Source organism: Schistocerca nitens, chromosome 4 (genome assembly GCF_023898315.1).
Source record: "Schistocerca nitens isolate TAMUIC-IGC-003100 chromosome 4, iqSchNite1.1, whole genome shotgun sequence".
NCBI classification, from domain to species: Eukaryota; Metazoa; Arthropoda; class Insecta; order Orthoptera; family Acrididae; genus Schistocerca; species Schistocerca nitens.
This window is the reverse complement of record NC_064617.1, coordinates 374,802,201-374,810,723: the sequence shown is the minus strand read 5'-3', so window position 1 is coordinate 374,810,723 and position 8,523 is coordinate 374,802,201. Positions and strand designations below refer to the sequence as shown.

General features: G+C 42.1%; 1 long non-coding RNA gene across 2 annotated transcripts; it reads left to right on the top strand.

Moving 5' to 3' along the window:
* The first annotated feature begins 2,523 nt into the window (after positions 1-2,523).
* Positions 2,524-8,261, top strand: LOC126253141 (uncharacterized). Of its 2 annotated transcripts, XR_007545909.1 has the most exons (3): positions 2,630-2,899; positions 7,354-7,419; positions 7,998-8,261. It is a non-coding gene; the product is annotated as an uncharacterized LOC126253141 (long non-coding RNA). The 2 variants fall into 2 exon arrangements; XR_007545908.1 differs by lacking the exon at positions 7,998-8,261 and having other exon boundaries at positions 2,524-2,899; positions 7,354-7,482.
* Positions 8,262-8,523: the final 262 nt, after the last annotated feature.

The following is an 8,523-nucleotide window of genomic DNA, read 5'->3' as shown; positions in this document are numbered from 1 at the left end:
TCCGTGGTCCCGTGGTTAGCGTGAGTAGCTGCGGAACGAGAGGTCCTTGGTTCAAGTCTTGCCTCAACTGAAAATTTTACTTTCTTTATTTTCGCAAAGTTATGATCTGTCCGTTCGTTCATTGACGTCTCTATTCACTGTAAGAAGTTTAGTGTCTGTGTTTTGCGACCGCACCGCAAAACCGTGCGATTAGTAGACGAAAGGACGTGCCCCTCCAATGGGAACCGAAAACATTTGATCGCAAGTCATAGTTCAACCGATTCCTCCACAGGAAAACATCTGATATATTCTATACGACACTGGTGACGGCATGTGCGTCACATGACAGGAATATGTTGTCGACCCACCTAACTTGTACACTTAGCGAATGGGTAAAAAGATTCTTCTACCTTGCCCGCTTTAGGTTTTCTTGTGGATTTGATATTCACTCCGAAAAAAGTGATGAAAACATAAGAGTTTATCACATAAACTGAAAATAAAAATTTAAACTTTTAGCTCGAGGGAAGACTTGAACCTAGGACCTTTTGTTTGGTAGCTGCTCTCGCTAACCACGGGACCACGGCGCTCCGTGGCACCTATTGTCCTTGATGCTGCCTATCTTCGCATGGACTACTCAGTTTGTATATTTTACTAATTTTTTTCATAGTTCCACACAACTTCTTCCAGTTATCTCGATTGATCTGTGTTCAGTTTTTCAAGGCCTATCCACTGTGCCAACTTATAACTAAATCTGAGGGGGGTGCGACGGGGAGGTTCCCTTGTCAGGTGAGTCTTGTGGAAAGGTTTCCGACGTGCTTATGGCCGCAGGACGGGAATAAACAGACTTTGAGCAAGAAATGATAGTCGGAACTATAAGCTTGAGGCACTCCATTTCGGAAATTGTTGGGGAATTCAATATTTATAGGTGCACAGTATCAAGAGAGTGCCGATAATACCAAATTTCGTGCATTACCTCTTACCACGCTAACGCAGAGGTTAGAGGCCTTCACATAGCGACCGAGGGCAGCAGCATTTGTGTAGAAAAAAAAGGTTCAAATGATTCTGAGCACTATGAGATTTAGCATCTGAGGTCATCAGTCCCCTAGACTTAGAACTACGTAAACCTAACTAACCTATGCACAGCACACACATCCATGTCCGAAGCAGGATTCGAAGCTGCGACCGTAGCAGCAGCGCGGTCCCGGACTGAAGCGACTAGAACCGCACAGCCACAACGGCCTGCATTTGTGTAGAGTTGCCGGTGCTAACATACAAGGAATAATGCGTGAAATAACTTCAGAAATCAATGTGGGAGGTAGGGTGAACGCATTCGTCATGACGGTGCAGCGAAATCTCGCATTGATAGGGTATGGCAGCAGACGATCTACGCGAGCGCCTTTGCTGACAACACGGCATCGCCTGCAACGCCTCTCCTGGGATTGTGAGCATATCGGTTTGCCTAGACGACTGGAGTATCATGGCTAGGTCGGATGAGCCCCGCTTTCAGTTGGTAAGAGCTGATGGTAGCGTTCCATGACGCATATACCCCACGAAGCCATGACCAAAGAAGACAACAAGACACTGTGCAAGATGGTGGTGACTCCATAATGGTGTGGGCTGTTTATTTGTAATTTACTGGGTCCTCTGGGCCAACTCAACCGGTCATTAACTGGAAATGGCTGTTGTTCGGTTGCTTGGAGACGGCATCGATGGACATCATGTTCCAAAACAACGATGGAATTCTTGTGGTTGACAATGCATCGTGTCACTGTACGACAGTTCTCCGCTACTGGTTTGAAAAATATTCTAGACAGTTTGGGAGTGATTTGGTCACGCAGATCGCCAGATCATCCGATAATCGAGAGCTCAGTTCGTGTAAAAAATCGTGCACCGGACACAATTAACCAATTATGGACGGTTATAGAGGCAGCAAGGCTCATTGTTTCTGCAGGGAAGTTCCACCGAATTGTTGAGTCAATATCAAGTCGAGTTCCTGCACACGCCGGACTAAATGGCGTCTAACACGATATTAGGAGGTATCCGATGACGTTTTTTAGCTCATTGTATACCACCAGTGATGCCTCAGAACAGTAGGTGCGCTCTGTCCAATTATTTTGCGTTTCGTACAGAAGATTGCGGGTACAAGCAATATTGTTGAGGATGTACGACAGAAGTGTTTTTAAAAGATGCTACCTTCATCTTAAAGGGACCTAGACTCTCCTGTATCTGCTATGTTTTAAAGAACGTTTTCGTTGATAGCACGTGCCTCCTAAAGAGTTTTTATATTACTATTGATTCTCAGAAAATATTCGTTACTTTCTGGGATGATGTGTGTCGTGCACAGTACTAATTTAAATATTTTGCTAATAATTCCGTATGCTGAAGCCAAAGAATTATTACTGACATAGACGTTAAGAAAGTTGCGCGAATAGTGCGCCATCTCTATCTCTTACTTACGCGAGACTGATCGACATCTCATATTTCGCAACGCCAAAAAACTCCTGTGAGGACAGCTCATGTCTCATGTCAGAGATAGCACGGTGCAGTTCTTCCCCGGCCGCGTGACCTCCGACCTGCGTCCAGCACATCTGGCCGCCGTGCATCCCCGCGCCTCCGGAGATGACGACAGCGCAGGCAGATAAATAGCTGCCTGCCGCGACATTACGCGACAGCCGCCTCTCGTCCGCTCTGCAGCCGCAACAGATTCGCACGCTCACCACCGCCGCCATGAGGACTCGCACGCTGCTGGTACTGCTGCTCCTGTTGGTGGCTGCGGCCACACTCGTCGCCCCCGCGACAGCCTGGAGGTGGCCCTGGGAGAAACCGAAAATCACAGCAGAGATGATCAAGATGCGGCAGAGGTGTGGGTCCGGAACGGTGCGAGTCGGCAGCATGTGTAGAAGGGTATACATGGCATGAGGTACGTATCACCTTTGTAGTCTGCTTATAACTCTAATTAGTGAGCTTACTTAAAGAGAACTGTCAATGTTTAAGATGTTGAACGACGCCAGTGCCCATCGAACTAATAACATTTTTGGTTAGTTTATAGTCAATTCGCTCAAAAATATTAGCAACTTAACGGTTGAAAAGGGGCAACGGCCTTGCCGCAGTGGATACGCCGTTTTCCGTGAGATCACCGAAGTTAAGCGCTTTCGGGCGTGGCAGGCACTTGGATGGGTGACCATCCAGGCCGCCATGTGCTGTTGCCATTTTTCGGGGTGCACTCAATCTCATGATGCCAATTGAGGAGCTACTCGACCGAATAGTAGCGGCTCCGGTGAAAGAAAACCACCACAACGACCGGGAGAGCGGTGTGCTGACCACATGCCCCTCCTATCCGTATCCTCAACTGAGGATGACACGGCGGTCTGACGGACCCGATGGGCCACTTGTGGCCTGAATACGGAGTGCTTACCTGTGAAAATCACAGATGTCTCTAAAACTTTGAATGTTTATAATACCCACCCGTTCGTTATCCCTGGAAACGATGGAGGCAACGACCGGCCGCGGTGGCCGTGCGGTTCTAGGCGCTGCAGTCCGGAACCGCGGGACTGCTAAGGTCGCAGGATTGAATCCTGCCTCGGGAATGGTTGTGTGTGATATCCTTAGGTTGGTTAGGTTTAAGTAGTTCTAAGTTCTAGGGTACTGATGATCTAAGATGTTAAGTCCCATAGTGTTCAGAGCCATATGAACTATTTTTTGATGGCGGCAACGACATAGAGTCATTAGTTTTAATCATCACACCGAGAAAGTAAATGTACGTTGCTATTTATTTTGTTGTTTGGAGGGAATTGTCAGCAGTTCTGTTACACATCGAAATTTCCCCGTCAGATGTCCATATTACGCCTCTAGGGGATCCGAAACAAAAATGTGCAGCCCATAGGTGAAGCAGAACTACCGTGATCACGAGAGGGGGTTTCATCGTTCTTGCATAGCAGCGTGCCATCTACAACCAAACGATATTAATGTGAATTTGATTGGCGAACTAACACGTCAATATAGGTTCAAACTAATTTTGTTGCTACAAAATTACTTTCAAACATAAACCGTGAACTCGTTAATGAAATTCACATTAACATCGTTTATAACTAGCAGACCAACGGAAATATTTTTCCAGAGGCAACCTGTTTCGGCATTCCATTACGCCAATATCAGTCCCACTACAGTAACATCCTGGCTGATCTTGTATTTCCAGACAAAATTTCAATTGAAAAGCGAACGAGTGTCCGCAAGAGCACATGTAGCAATGCTGTTCACCGTAAACACTCTGAGTGCAGACTCTCTACGAGTGTACAGCCATGGTACATACTCTGATGGTGATACTGGTTCGTCTTCATACGATCTTAGAGAACTGGATTGTGGATATCATAAATCCACGTATTTAAGAAACTACAGAAAAACTGTTCAGTTTCTGTAGTGAATCACAGTTTCCAGGCATGAGTCTACAGTTCTGGTAGCTGGGCAACAGAATACGTTGTTCAATGTGCGGCATTTACTGCGTTTGTAGCTGCAGGCAAGTGGTATTCTCAGTTACCTTGCTTTTCCATTCTCTTTAATCGATACGATTTGATAGCTGAAAGTGTCACAGCAATTCCTCATTTAGAACTGCTATTCTTCCTATCTATTAGCTACATTAATAATTGTGCGAATGAGTAAAGTCTTACTGATAGCTATCAAAAGAAGAGTAACCTGTAGCTATCCTTTGCGTGTTCGTTAGTTCGTTGTGTGTCATATGTTCACAAGTTGCCTTAAATGCTAATGGCGCTGGTGATCCTCAATTCTATCAGGACCCCTGGACTTGGCACTGGCTCTTTTTAACATATTAGCAAAAATACCTCCTGGAATTACACTTTCAACTTTCGGGATAATAAGTTTCAAAAAGTCGTGATTTGTAGTACTAAACGGAAAGAGGCGATCAATCGTTGACACGTTATACTCGTATTCAGCAGGGAATGACTTATTCTACATTCCTCTGGTGTGTCTAAACAGCTTCATGACATAGCTTGTTATTCGCCTGTAACGCCATCGATCTTGAAGAGAAGCACCCTCATGAAACTTAAGTTTCCAATAGGAACAGAATTCTTTGGAATCACTTATACGCACAAGGACTATAATGTGTAACAACTTAGTATGAAAGGGGGAAGGACCTAAGACAGACCACCTAAACTGCATCCTGAACGAGTATAGTTACAATGCACCATGTGGCGAATTTCCTGCAAGTACGTTTACAGCTGCCGAATTACGACGCCGTCTTTTTCTATGGACTTAACTTCTTGCTGCAAATCACTATTTCGCCATCAGGGGAAGAGAACACACAAACCGCCCCTTCCCACTGTAGCAAATGTGGAAAAACAAGTAATTGAGTTACTGTTACTATGTTTATTGTTATCCCGTCAGTTCAAGAAGTTTCGAGAGAGATTCATAAAAGGTGTCTCTCTCCACTCAAGTACACAGCTGTGCAATAAGTCCATATTTGCGATGTTATTCAACTCGGAGGTCACATTTGCTTGAATGTCGATTATGCAGTCAAAGCGTTGACCCTTGCTTTGGAGATCTGCACTTTTCATTTTGTCATAGATTCGTGTTGAGAATAACTAGTTTCGTCTCGAGCGATGATTTGTACCAGAAAATAACTGCCCGCTTCTTTCGTTTCAATCAAGTTGTGGAAAGTGACCACTACTCATTGTTTTTGTTCGGGAGTCAAAGTATGGGGTCAAATGTTGCACACACGTTACTATTCTTCAATACATTCTGGAGAATGTCTGTAATTGTTGGTTTCGCTCCATTGCGATTTGTGACCCAACAACATTGGGACATTAGGCCTCACGTTCTCTACTTAACACTGTCTGCTACAACTGCCTGATCGAATGCACACCTGTTGTTTACTGTTGTTAAATCAAACTGTCTCCGCAGCTACTATGCTGATGTCGATTATACGGCAGGAATAAAATCAGTTTTGGATCTTTTTGGATGGACACTATAAATGTCACCGACAAGTGCTCACAATTTCCACTTTAAGCGTTCTACATCCACATCTGCAAGGATACTCTAAAAATCACATTTAAGTGCCTGGCAGAGGGTTAACCGAACCACCTTCACAAGTCTCCATTATTCCAGTCTCGTATATCACGAGGAAAGAACGAACGTACGAGATCTGATTTTCCTTATTTGGCCATGGTGATCGTTTCTCCCTGTGTAGATCTGTGTCACGTTATGCATTGCCTTGTTACACGCTACAGTTCGGAGAACTCTAGAGGCAGATTGCTGCTAAATATGTAGACATGAACAATAAAGATTTCGAATGTTGATAACTGTTTTATAGTTTAAAAGCTTTCATTGTTTTCACATAATAAATTCTGAGGCACTACTTTTCAGAAAGCCATATTAACCCTTTTATGTGTGTTGAGAATCATACTTTTCCTAATACCTTTCTTTGCGGTACACCCGATTTTTCCTTGGTTTCTGTTGAATATTCGGCTCTCGGAATAACGTACTGTATTCTATTATTAAAAAAATGCTTCGAACGAATCATGTATCGGTTTCTAATACTGAACCCTCACATTAGTGAGTTATTAGCTTTACAAAATATTTCGTTAATTAATTAAGTTAAATATCTTACATTTCTTGGACCAAACCTTAGTGCGAAGACTTCCGAGAAGTACTATGTTCCGGACATTTTCCGATAGTAAATGCTATTTTCTTCAACGAAAGAATTATCTTTATTGCCATTGATTTTGGTGTGCGGAAGATAATATTTTTAACCTATATTGTCACCATAATTTTAGCGGATCTGTACATGTAACAGTCATTCTTATACCACTAATGACTGAGGACTCTGATTTTGTACTTAATTAGCGAACTTAGGAGGGGGTTGTTGTCACGGGGAATCGGAATACTTCCTCTGCCATATCTCTTGATAAACACATCCACTGGAACTTTAATTAATATTATGAACTCATATATAAGGAACAGTCGTATTATCTTAATGGACCGTTAACAAGAAAAGATCTGCACGTGGATAATATTAGATAATACATATTTCCAAGTTTCACAAAGACTTTTTGATTAATCAGTAGTTCCTATTATCTGTAATTTTGTTGCATAACTGAAAAATCAGTAACAGATTCCTCAAGGTCAGACACTTCTATGAGCAAACTCAAATCCTTTACAGACGTTTTTTCCACAGAAAACTGTGGGAGACTTTGTTGTGTCTACCGTTCTGTCGAAAATCATTTGTTTTAGTCACTATTTGTGCATCACACACCGTGAGGTTGTGTACGTCTCGTTAAGTTTATGCTTCAAACAAACGATTACATTGAAAGAACTGCAGGAACGCTCTTCCTTCGAAATTTCTTATAATTGTGTCTTTTCCAGGTGGCTGGGGACGTTCTTAATGTGGGCGACATTTCAACAGAATGGAAAAAGTGGAAGCTTTTATATGTAAATAAATTTTGTACAGTTATTTATAATGTAAATAATAAATGTAACACTTTTTTAAAAGAATTCTCGTCATTTATTTGTGGTTTTCATTTTGGCAATTGTTTCATTGTTCTGAAGTTTTGTTCCTTGCAACTTGCTTTCCTTCGACATATCCTTCCATTTCCCCAGTTTTTAGGAAATTATTACTAAATATGGGTAATAATAATAAATTAAACATTATACTAAATAAATTCATGTTTCACTGTCTGATGTTTTCTTATGTTATAAAGTGAATCTGTTTATTGACAGTTATCCATTGGCTGCCTTCTCTTGCCCTTTCTTCCAGTGCGTAAGATGGTTAACGAAGTTAAATTTTTTTATGTTAAAATGAATATAAGCGGTGATTCTTACTCAGTTACTTGTGCTGATTTCAAATCCTTTTACAAAACGTTTTCTTATCTATAGCTTGTGAGTAATCATATTAATGGTACCTCTGGTATTATGAATTCGAGTAAATGTAAAATCTTAGATAGAATTCATGTTACCTAACTAAAATGTATGTGAAATATTGGAGTCCACTTTTTCTGGTGGTGTTTTAGGCATTTCAGTGATTTCCTGGTGTAAACGCTCATCATGTACGTTGCTGACAGTGCAGAGATTCTAAGGGAAGGAATCAAGATGGAAGTCCTACGTGTGTGTACTCAACTACATTTTACAGCCCATGATCCTGTGTCTCTCAGTCAGCTCACTGAGTAGTTGTCTGTAACGTTCAGACGTGTAGTTGGCTCGAATGCTTATTGCAACTTTATTGAAACAGAACCATGGTGCCGATTTCTGCAAATATAACAGGCTTCCAAACTGCAGATCTTTCAGAAGTTCGGCAATTTAGGTGCCAACAAATATTCCCTCTCTTAGTTTCGGTTCATTGTTCTTTGGTAACTTGTATTTTAAGAAGAGAAACGTACATTGATTTCAGAAAAATGCTGAATCAAACACAGTTTGATTTGAAATGGAGCCAATAAGATCTAATTAACATTTAGAAGTGGTTGACGGTGATCATTGGTCTGTCCTGGAATGAATGGCTCCCTCTTAGGGCAGCTTTCCATAATATAATGATATCAATGC